A 13,120-nucleotide genomic window follows, 5' to 3' on the forward strand; every position below is an offset into this window, starting at 1 on the left:
CAAACAAGAGGCCCAAGGGCCTTAACATGTAGGAAATTAATTAGATATAGTGTCATGGTAGCCATCTTCGATTTCGGATCGACCCGAAAAATAACGACATTTTGTTGGGACCATGTCAGGATCATTTCATGCAAGTTCCAGCCAAATCGCACCGGTAGAACTTGAGAAGAAGTTCAAAATGTGTTTTCAAGATGGCGGCTGTGGCGGCCATCTTGGATTTCGGATCGACCCGAAAAATAACAACACTTTGTCAGGATCATTTCATGCAAGTTTCAGCCAAATTGCACCGGTAGAAACTTGAGAAGAAGTTCGAAATGTGTTTTCAAGATGGCGGCTGTGAACGTTTAAAGTTTAAAGTGCAATGACAAAATTTTGACAAAGTAAAATCAAAATCTAAAGCAGTTAGTAATTAAATATTTGTCTCCACTTTTTACGTCGCGTATTTGCACTTTTTAACATTTTTGTCGGGAAATTACAGGGGCCGAAAAAATGATTATTTCTTACCTAGAGAGTGGGACAGTGAAATATGTACCATCGGAGGAGGTTCACGACGGTCTAACCCCCGGCAAGCCTCAGGTTAGACAGTGACTGTCGTAAATCTCCGCCCCGGGTAGAGATTTTCCTGCCCTACCCTCAAGATAGGTAAAGATCCTATTAATCACCTTGTCATGTAAATCTTGCTGCTATCATACTGATATATTGTGGGAATATGTCATTTCCATAATATATCTTCATTTATCTGTCTCTGTTTTAGCTTGAAAACAGCAGAAGGTAAAACTGCAATACCCAGTCATTTAGCTACGAGTATCAAAATGTCGCTGCAACAATCACTGTACCCAACCGGATGTGGGTAACTGTAGTTACGCCCTACAAAAATGGTGACTGTGATTTAGGTCAGATTTCGCATGCCTCAGTTTATGAAATTTGCGATATTTTAAAGGTTTTTATTCGTGTCTCACGAATCATTTTTTGTATAAAAGAAAGATTTGAAGCGTAACGCATACGTAAATGACTATGAATAAGCGAAACAAGCCATCACAAAATTGACATTTAGCGGAAACTGAAATTCAAATGTGCGTAACTGAGTTATGATTTTTAGGTGAATGGTGGGTAACTGACAAACATGGAGCGTAACTGACGAATTAGGCTTGGATCGACCAACCTATGACACTTATTTTTGTTTCCATTTTTCATGCATGTTTAGGTTTTTTTTACCTATGGGGAAAAGACCTGTTGTTTTTGTTCTGCTTTTTATTATTCTTCTGCACAAAAATTGGATACAAAGGATCTCCGAAATGGTAAGAGATATACCCATGAAAATGTTACCAAATTGTAGGGCATGCATTGAAGATGTGACAGCAGCATTTTTAAGCTGGTCGGACATTCAATATGGCCGCTATATGACCTCACTTTCGGTTTTAAACCAATGTCAATACCTCGTTAATAGCTATACGCATTTCTTTCTGTTTTGAATATGTTATGTAAAATAAGAAATAGAGCAATAACTAATGTAACACTTTTCTGTAAAACGTCAACTTCCGGTTGGAATAAGGGTCAAAGTTTAAAAACGCATTTTTTTCGAGCATTCAAGGTCATATGGGCCAAAAATCCTGAAATTTTCAAACGACTTTTTCTGAAGATCTGGAAGGCATAGAGTCCTGAAACTGGACATGTAACACGTTGCGATAAAGTGCTACCAAGTTTGTTAATATGAATTTCCTTGAAAGAAAATCCTTATTGGTGAAAAGCCCGTCAAATTGTCCAGTTACAATTTCTAGTTTTCATTGCTTTCATATACTACATCGGTATTTCGGATTGGCCTATTCTTTTCATACCTCTAGAAAAATTGTTAGGCTAGTTATATCCACTATGCCTCTTTCTTTATATATTTACGTCTTCCTTCACTCTTATCTGTTCCGCTTAAATGAAAATAATTATGGTATAATTTAAAACAAAAAAGCCATTATATGATATATACAGCTATTACATATGATGAAAATTTTAATGGGGAGCGCGTTTCTAAGTTTTAACTTGTATCCCGGCGTGAAACCCTGATGTTATTGTGACGTCACAATAGATACAACGACGTTGGGTATGGAATTGTACGTTTAAACGTATTTTAATTTATCCAGTAGTCTCAAAAATTAATTATAAACGGAATGTTTTTCATACCGCGATGAAGTTGAAAAAGTAACATCATTGCTTAATTATCCTGATGTCATTGAAGAAGGAAAGTCCCTTTATGCTTTTGAGATTATGACGTCACATCTATGGAGAGATTTTGACACAGGTTACTGGACTCGCAATTTAGTATCTGGACTCAGTCAAGTTTCCTCGCGTGCTTTTCGACGCCGAATTTGGGGTTGATTTTACATTTGATGAATACATCTGAGAAACGCATGGGCGAATAAAAAAAGCAGCAAATTCACCAGTCTTAATAAAATACTGATCTAATGTATATTTATTGTTTACGTTTTATATGATTCAGTGTTCTGAATATTTACCTTCCTCCATAGTTTCAAAGACGACACGAGGTGTACATGTATAAGCTAAAATGGCATATTTCATAGCCCTTCGGTCATCATTTCATAGTTCATAGTATACATTAACTTTTTGATAAATGAATGGTGATTATGAATACACATGATTTAAAATCGCTGTCGCTTGAGAGTGTCATTTATTTTCGGCACAAGTCTATTCTGTATTTGCATATTTTAGAGTTATCTGCCCTTGTGGGTAGATATTGATTGTGACTACATGTTTTTGCGAGCGTAATTTCCTACTTTTCGGGAAAATGACGTAAATCGCGCCAATAAAAAATGACGTCTCAATGGATACCTACCCGCATGGGAGCTAACTCAGCAATATACAAAGACGGAATTGACGTCTGTGCACAAGAAACAGAAATATGTCAACGATATTAACACCCGGCCAATCTGATATGAATTAATTGAAATTAAGAAATCGTTTATAATACATGCAAAAATGGTTAAACCCGGTACCTGTGATATTTGACAGAGAGGGTACCATACTGAATACCTTGCATAGCGAAGTTGAGCATAGCTGTACCAAGTGATTAAAAAAGAGAGTTTTTTTTATGATCCGTGTATTCAAAGTTAATAGTTGGGCAATAGATGGCTAAAGTCAGCAAAAAATAGTGTTAATATATCCAGTTTATTTTTTTATGGAACAGAAAAATGAAATTTGCCGTCAAAATCGATCTGCATGCGAACATTTTAATTTATATTTTTCAAGAATCCTAAAACGTCCTCCCGACTTGCTACATTTTGGTATTTCCGTGTTGATACGTAAAGTTGCTTTCAAACATTTTGGCGAATTTTCCATACTTTCAATGGTTAAAACTGGACAACGTAAGCAGAACTTGGTTATCGTTTTGATATGCAAGGGCTTTTGGAAGGAAAATGAACGCATTTAGACTGGTTTTCTTTGCCCGACTATTCACTGAATCATTTATATAATATTAATTTGTTAGAGCAAAGGATGCGGATTGTTTTGTATTTTGTTATCACCATAGTTTCATTCATATTTGCTATCTCAGTGATATAAGCTTACTATAAAATCAACATCTGCACTTAAATATCCATGTCAGTTAATGCTTGTGTGGTATTTACTATTCCATTGCATTTCAGTTACCCAGATCGAATGAATCAGTTACCCACTGATGAGATCATAACATGCATTCAGTTACCTTCCAACTGGTCATACATTGTATTTGCATGGCTATGTTCTTCTTTTATAGAGATTTACAGTTGAGCGCCACGCTTTAAAATTTATGTATTTCATCTAACAAACACATTTAATTGACAGCACGGTCAGCATTGCCCTACAAACATGTAAACTGAGGCATGCGAAATCTGACCTAAATCACCGTCACCATTTTTGTAGAGCGTAACTACAATTACCCACATCCGGTTGGGTACAGTGAATCATGTTGTGAAAAAATACTAATCGTAAGCAAATGTTATTGCTGACTTAATATTGGACTTTCAATGACACTAAATTTAAAGGAAAATCAATAAATTGAATTGGCAATGCATTCTGTAAGTTGTCAATAAACTTCACATTTCTTCATATGATCCATGATTTATTCTAGGCCATTTGTACAATGTCCGATCATCGTAGATGTTTGTAATTACCGCCCCCCCCCCCCCCCTCCAAAAAAAAAAAAAAAAAAAAAAAAAACCCAAAAAAACTGAAAAGTTACGTACATATTTATCTATTGGACCTTTAATATATATTAATATCCCTGAACTCAGTTGGATATATTCAAGGCTGTCTTTTATGTAGGGTGAAAGAATCACAGGTGTTGTCGTCATGCCTACCATGATAAAACAACACATGTGTCTTAATTCTCTTCCTGTGTTCGTTATATGAAAAAACCCTCTATTTTGTGGGAGAGCGTGCGCAAACATTCATTGTCAACTTGATAGAAATGTGTACTGCATTTGTCAAACTTATTTCTGATGATCTATGTGTAAATACTATTGTTCTAGGTTTGTTTGTTTGATTCATTAACGTCCTATTAACAGCTATGGTCATGTAAGGACGGCCTTCCATGTTTGTGGTGTGATGCGTGTGTATGTTGTGTGAGGTGCGTGTTTTGGGAGACTGTGGTATGTTCGTGTTGTGTCTTGTATAGTGGAACTGTTGCCCTTTTTATAGTATATATCATTAAAGCATGTCGCTGAAGACACCAAGCAACACACACCACCCGGTCACATCATACTGACAAACGGGCGAACCAGTCGTTCCACTATCGATATGCTGAGCGCCAAGCAGGAGCAGAAAACTACCACTTTTATAGACTTTGGTGTGTCTCGGCCAGGGAACAGAACCCAGAGCCTTCCTCACAGGGGCGAACGCTCAACTCAAGGCCAAAAGTGAGGGCGGTGCCAAGGGAGGCATCAGGAAAGATAAAGTCAGTTAGAAAGAAGAGAAAAGATAAGATCCTAAATTTAGTCGCCTTTTACGATCATGCAATAGGGGCAGCAGGTACAATTCTAACGTCCTACCTGCAGGTCCAAATTTTTCTAGGATTGACTCATAAATTCAACAGTTTGAAAGCATAAAAAATCAAATACATTTACCTGAAAACACAACTTGACAGAAATTGTTCGTTACATTGGTCAAACTTATTTCTGATGCTCTATGCGTAAATAATATTTGGCTAGGATTAACTTATAATTTCCATACTTGATTTAAAGATGCTCCACCGCTGACAAATGGTATTTTTTTCACTATCAAAAACAGGAGCAGACGATTTAGTATTTTTCTTCAGTTACAAAAGTTACTTACTTTTACACTATTACCATCATTGAAAAGCTTGAGCTCTCTAATTTTACTTCAAGTTAAAAATATGAAAAATAATTAATTGCATCCCGAAAAAATTCCGTGGCATTATATTCTGTATGAAATGAAGTACTAATTTCACATGCACCACAGGCGAAATAAATTATTCTATTTTATTTTTTTTGTGTTAATAATGCATATTTATACACGATTTAACAAATGATGAACATCATTTATGCTCTGTCGGCGGTGGAGCATCTTATCAAGTGTATTTACACGGAAACATATCGACGTATATGAAAACAAAAACATAATCATATTCCTCGAACAATCAAAAGATAATTTTTATGCCTCGAGCAATAAAAAACAAATTCGCATGTTCAAGCAATTTCGTAAACTTCAATCAGTGTTCTGAAAGACAAAGACATGCTTCGTTTGGTGTAATGTTATGGTTCATTGGTTTCTAGGATCCTTGGTGTTTGGGTTGGTTGATGGAATTGGTATGGTGTGAGTGTTTTTGGTTACAATTTCTACTCGAGACTTTATCCCCCTCCCCAGGGGCTGTAGGTTTCATTTGGATTAACGTCCTGTTTTAAACACCTAAGATCGTTTAAGGATACCTTCTCCCGTATGCAATAGGTTGCAGTTGTGAATTTCTTTATATTTTGGAGGCCACGGTATATTGGTTTGGTGTGTGTGAATGTCTGTTTGTTCTGGTAGTCTGCGGTATATTGGTGGTGTGTGTATGAATATCTGTATGTTTTGGGAGACTGTGGTATATTGGGGGTGAGTTTGTGAATGTCTGTATGTTTTGGAGGCTGCGGTATATTGGTGTTGTGCGTGTTAATTTCTGTATGTTTTGGGAGGCTGCGGTATATTGGTGGTGTTTGTATGAATGTCTGTATGTTTTGGGAGGCTGCGGTATATTGGTGGTCTGTGTTTTGGGAGGCTGCGGTATACTGGTGATCTGTGTTTTGGGAGGCTGCGGTATACTGGTGGTGGTGTGTGTGTAATGTCTGTATGTTTTGGGATGATGTGGTAAATTGGTGTTGTGTGTGTGTGAATGTATGTATTGCGGTTCCCACATTTGGCGAATATGGGGACCACAATAAACCCTGGTAGAGATTGGAACCAAACTTCAAAAAAGGAAACAACTAGTTTAAGCGTGATAAAATTTTGTTGAATCTCAAAAATGAAATTATTTCGTGATATTGAAGGCTTAAATATACAATAGAACACAGGATTTCGATTTCGAAATGTTTGATAAATCGTAAGTATACAAAATGGCTTAATTGATTACAATTAAAACCGTGACTAATGTTTATTTTGTTGATAACATGTCATCAATGTTTGTACTTTTATTCGAAAATGCATACTATAAACTAAATACCATTATCAATATTTATATAAGGGTAAATTACATGAAGGTGGCATAAATGTTTATATTTTTACTGTAAAATGCATACTATGAACTACTTATAAATATCATTATCGATATTTATATAATGGGAAATGACATAAAGATGGCATCAATGTTTTTTAATTTAATATGAAATTTCATATTACAAACTAAAATAATATGATTAATATTTATATAATTGGAAATTACATAAAGGTGCTCGTGTGATACTACACGTGATGACGGGAATAGAAAATGTGGTTATGAAACAATATATCTAACCTGATGGGAATTCTAGTAATAAAACCGGAGACGGTCCCCAATCCACGTTAATTAGTTTTACTTGATCAGATCTAAATAAACATATCTTTGGTGTGATATTAAATGGGAGGACAAAATATTCCCATATTAGTTTCCGTCACGTGCACGTGTAAGGAGAACCCATTCACACGTGATTGAGACGCCGTATAGAACTAGGAATTGTGGGGTAACCAATATGTTGCAATCCATTTAACAATGATTCCTAAAATACCTATCATACAACATTTCGCTGAAATTAAAAGTGTAGCAGTATTACTAATACTGTTTACGCGCAAAAAAGCCATTGTGCTGAATCGTTATCCATCTAATTGCTGAAACTAGAAAAAAAATATGAACTTCGAAAAGTGTTAGCGGATAAGCTAACATCTTAATTTTAGCAAGGCATGTTTTTTTGTCTTCTTAGTCAAATATGTATTCGTAATATTTAAAACTATAAACAAGTAAAACGAATCTAACCAAACATTCAGTTTAGACATCTGTTAGTAACACGTGACATTCGCCATTATCAATTTCCTTATCTGACCACTGGGCAGTTAACATCCACATGCCCTATATATAAGACAAATGTAAAACCATACCATTGTCTCTCGCACGCACCAAAACTTGTCATTAGGTCTTCAGATAACTTCACATTGTGCCCAGTGTGCCAGTGTATTCATCGTCGGTTACCCACCAACGGAGCGCAGTGGAGTTTAGACACTGGGTTTTCGAGGGTGCAGTTTATTACGTAATCAATATTACTTTATCTTTATCTATTACACTTTTCAACGAACAAAGATGTCCTTTTGTAGATCATTTCAGTCAACACTATTTTCATTATGTTTCTTATTTACTACTGTGCGAAGTAGTGTAGTTCCGCGTCTTCTCGGATCTTTCCATATTAACCAACCTGGATACATAGCTGTCATTCCGTCAGGAAACGGCACAGGTCATGACCTTATTATTTCGTGTTTTAATGGCGTCCCTTTAACGACTGACCATGTGTATCGTGTCACGGACGTGCGTCCACATCTCAGCAGTCTCTCAACCGTCAGACCAGACTTGGTATCAACAAAAATTACATGGCCTAACGAAGCCAGCGCTGTACCAGGTTACTATACAAGCTTTAATGTTTCAGTTTGTTTTGTTTGTTTGTTTTGTTTGATTAAATTTACCACCTATTAACAACCAGGGTCATGTAAGAACGGCCTGCCGTGTATGCGGTGTGTAGAGTGTATCAAAGTGCGCGCTGGGTGTTTTGTGAAACTGCAGTCCATTCGTGTTGTTTCTTCTTGCATAGTGGAACTTTTGCCATTTCTTTTTAGATTTCCTTACGTTTAGCTTGCTTCTTTAATGCTTTAGATCATCCAGGGACTACTCCCTGCTATTCGTGTGAAAATTGTGCTCTGATTTTCTTATAAGTGAAACCCTTATTTATGTCAAATTACAATTTTAATGGAGAACACTGTCAAAAACGTATCCAACAGCTCTCATGACCAGGTCACAACATCGATGTATATTACAACAAATATGGGTGATTCTTTCTGAAGACCTCACACTCTATATCATCTGCAGTAATTTCCGTGTTAACATATCTATTAATTATATGATTATCACTGTGGAACCAGCGCTTTGCACTTACCTTTTCAATGTTAGAGATAAACTAAAATCACATGTGTAAGATGTAATTTTGCCAAAGCCAAACTTCACTCCCATCATGATCCTATCGTTAAATCCTGTTTCAGGACGATGTGTTTGGTAGTTCAATGGTGGTAGTGCCGGTGGATTTCTGGTGCCATTTAAAACAAAAGGAACGGTAAACTCTATTTAACACCACCGGGACAAGTATAGTGGGACCATACGAGATCACTGGGAGGCAATGAGGATCACGAGTGGTTTTATCATCGGGTTAGGTGGCTGGATATGAACGGAGACGGCGTATAAAGATGCCGTTACCTGCCGCGGCAAGAAATCTATTTTTGGTATGTCGATATTGGTTAGACTACATTTGTGTAACACAAGTATTCGTCACGGTTGTTTTTTCGCTATATATTCTATGTATTTTTGTTTTTTATTTGAATTTTTCTTATCTATAGATTGATAGATTTTCACCAAATTTGGCATACTTATAGAGAATTATCTACATTTTCAGCTCATAAATATTTTCAAAATATTCCGATGCTTCATTTTCAAAATATCATTATTTTGGTGCACCGTTTATTTTTTATGACGTCATTTCCTTCTTTGTTCTTACCAACATGGCAACGAAAAAGTTTTCTACAAGTATGCCAAATTTGGTAAAAATCCAATATATGAGATAAGGAAAATTCATAAAAAAAAGGGAAAAAGTACATGACATATATAGGGAAAAATCAACATTGAAGAAATCTTATTGGCGCGACACTGAAAGTATGAATGAGAGGGATATTCTTTCCGAAGGTCACAAAGTGGGTTAAAACCCGAGGCATTCCTCGGCTGTTTAAATATTAGTCTTTGGAAAAAGAAAATCAAACTGCTGATGGCAAATCCTGAAGATAAGGTGGTACGTGCGTTGTCGTTTCTAACGCAAAAAACCCACATGGCGAACGTTTTGAGCTGGTGTATTCTGGACGACGACTCTTGAAGTAAGCTTTTATTTTTCAAAACCATTTTGTAAAAAATTGCGAGTAATGCTTTTCTTATAACAAGCATGTGTTTTCTTAAGGCGGATCAAGTGGTGAACTGGTGTGGTACGAAACATCCAACAGTATATCGTGACAATCCTCTTATACCCCTGGACAGCTCATTTCACCTCGGCGATGTACTCCGATACATTCCTTTGATATTACGTCACTTCCGTCGTCTGATGGCATGCTTCCCTGCATTATTACAACAGGATATTTTTCAAACAAGCTCAAGATCTACTGGAGCGACAGACCCAAATGGTTCCTGGAATGATTTAAGCACGGTAAGAATAATAATTTTAACCTCATAATATGTATTTAATATTAAGGTATTGAGTTTTGATTAATGATTCTGCGACGAATCGTTCTTAAACAGATTTTCACAATTATAAGTCTCTCACCCCCCCCCCCCCCCCCCCCCCCCCCCCCCCTCCCCCCCCCCCCCCCCCCCCCCCGCCCCCCGAACCATAATTTATTTTGTTGTGTAATGCCAGTTAACAATGTTATTTTAACAATGATATTATGTAGTGTTCTATTAAAGTGAATAGTCGGACAGAAAAATACACCAGTTTAAATGCGTTTATTGGAATTCCAAATGTCCTAACATATCAAAACGACGGTCAAGTTCTGCTGGTGTTGTTCAGTTTTGACCATTTAGATATTAATAATAGAAAGGCCCAGTAAGCACATTTCTAAAATTAAATTCGCCTACCTTTGAAAGCGAGGCTGTGTGAAAATGTAATCATATGAACGTAACCAGCCGGGATGACGTTTTAAAATCCTTATGATATAAATCAATTTCTTCGCATATATATGATTTTGACGATTTTTTGAGATTTATTTTTCTATTTCATGAGAATTTTTTACGGCCTTAGACTTCCTTTTGCCCGACTATTCTCCTAAATGAATATCCAGATTACTGAGAAAAATATTCCGTGTTCTTTGACAGGTACATTCTCGGATCATTGAGAGTGGTATCGGACACGTATTTGACGTACAGGTATCGGATTTTGAATGGTGATGGCAAGCTGGATCTACTAGTCACTGCTAACGGTGTTTCACAGACTGGTCTCTATATCTACGAAATTCCTACTTGATTTCAGGTAAGTTACTTAAAGCTGACAATGCAAGTTAAAAAGTATACAATTGAGATTGAAAATATAAGTACACTTGTATTTCAAGAATCGTTTATGAGACGTCCCCATGTCGTGTCGAGGTCAGCCTTTTTCTGTAAATGTTCCCTCTCTACCAGTATTCCAACGCACTCACCGACCCCTATATAGTTGTTACACCATGAACAGCAATCGTTCGACTGATTGCGCGTGTGTGTGGTTCACGCGCTTGATATAGGTATATCGGCAGGTGTCGTATCCAAGCAGATTTAACAAAAATGGCGAATATACTTCCTTAGAAAACACAAAGGGTTGTTGCAGAAATTAATTTTGACAAAGTACTTTATTATTATTATTTTAATCTCAAATGCATACTTTTTAACTTACATTTTTCAGGTTTAATCTAATTCTGTGAATATAGAATGCTGTATATGTACTAATTGTAGCGGTGTTCTAGTTTTAGCGCCTTTTGTGCTGATTTTTTTTACATTACTTGAAGTACAACGCTAAAATTGATTTTTGTGTTAAGGCTTAAAAAGAAATTAATTTTATTATATTATTATGTAGGAAACAAATTTGTGTAAGAAGTATCAAATAAAGTTTATTTTTGTCATTGCATTCACATTCATGTACATCTTAAAATTGAGTTTGTGTTGAAGCTTGAGAGGATCTTATTTTATATCATAATAAAGGAATTAGATTTGTGTAAGAAGTATAAAATGTGATATTTGTGATGAAATTGTTAACTTGATTACAGGACCGGTAATTTTATACGACATGTACTGAAATCAGATTTCCATACTCACAATATACTACCGGGAGGTGGCGCTCCTGGCTCAGCTCAGATAATCAAAAGCTCCAGTACTTCTACTGGGTAAGTAGTGTTATTGTCACAAACACTCGGTACTTATACTCTGATTATGTTTGTGAATATGTAGAATTCAGCAGGACAGCGATAAACTTTACCAAAAATTCGGGTCAATCATACTTAAATATACTTCACCGAATCTTTCATTATTATTTGGTTGTTAGTGTTTTACGGCCCAACGACCTTAGCTGTCGATGCACCGTAAAAAAAACAAACGAACAAAAACATAATAACAGAGAGATTGTGGACCTTCAGCTCCCACTCCTACTTGGGTAGTAATTTGGAAATAGATCCATATTCTTCATTGGAAAATCATGAAATAATCATTTTACGTATTCATTATCAAATTGATATTTTGAACCCATGTTTGACATTCCTGTATTCCATTGTTGCCTGCGGATATTCAAAATTAGTCAGCCAACCATATACCTGGGAAAAAGTTTAACCCTGAGCTCAGGGGCCATTTCAGGGTATGTTTTCATTTAGTTGGTAGTTCCCAATAAGGACAGTCTCCCCTATGCAATGATTTGTTTGTTTCAAATGCTGGTAACACATTACTTTCTCAAAGTAAATTATCCTGTCAAAGTAAAATAGCAGAGTGAATTTGCGACCCGTATTTTTGTTCTATTATTACTGCAAATTGTATTGAATATCTTCTCACTACGCATAACAAAAAGATATTCAGCAAACTTGGCACCAAGAAAGGGACCAAAACTTTGGTCGAAAATTTAGCAATTTTTACTTTGACAGGATAATTTACTTAAAAAAACAATGTTTTTTAGTGTACTTCAGCTCTCTAAATTGATTTTTCTAGTAAACTGTACAAAAGTAAATGCTGTTGATTGTTACGGCTCTACATTAGTATTATGAGTATGTTTGTTATTTCACAGGAAGCCGATGATTCTGTTATCTGGTGATGATGACAGTCGAGCCTATCTGTTTTCTCCTGCTAGTACATCCGTCTCCGACTGGACCTACCAGATGAACATTTTCCTTTGACCTACACAGCGGGACCGTTGGAGGTATTGCATACAGTGACGTGGACGCGGACGGAGTATTCCAGAATTGTTTGTACCAGCCTACAGCAAAAATTTAGTATATATATTTATACATTAAAGCAATAAACTCATTTTACTTATCATCAATGATATATTTGTCTGTTTTATTAGCAAAACAGTACTTAAGTGTCGTCCTATCGAAAATTTTGTTGAAGTCAAAGACAATGAGTAGGGTACGAAGCATGTTGACGGCTTAAGTTTTTCTTCAAGCTGAAGATGGACAAAAGTTCGCTCTCTATCTCTACATTCAATGGCCCAGGCGGAAACGGTGTATTAGGCAGAAGAGTAATATCTGAGGTGGAAGTATCCGGTGCAGATGTCTATTCTCAAGTCTCGTCAGGTCTCAGTGTCCGTCTGATTTCAGTCTAGCTTTCAGTGTGCCTGTTTATAAAGCGGGAATATCCAATTAT

At 36.3% G+C, this 13,120-nt stretch overlaps 1 pseudogene; it reads left to right on the plus strand.

Moving 5' to 3' along the window:
* The first annotated feature begins 489 nt into the window (after nucleotides 1-489).
* Nucleotides 490-12,768, plus strand: LOC138312717 (uncharacterized; annotated as a pseudogene).
* The last annotated feature ends 352 nt before the right edge of the window (nucleotides 12,769-13,120 follow it).

Source organism: Argopecten irradians, unplaced genomic scaffold, assembly GCF_041381155.1.
Source record: "Argopecten irradians isolate NY unplaced genomic scaffold, Ai_NY scaffold_0436, whole genome shotgun sequence".
Classification (NCBI taxonomy): domain Eukaryota; kingdom Metazoa; phylum Mollusca; class Bivalvia; order Pectinida; family Pectinidae; genus Argopecten; species Argopecten irradians.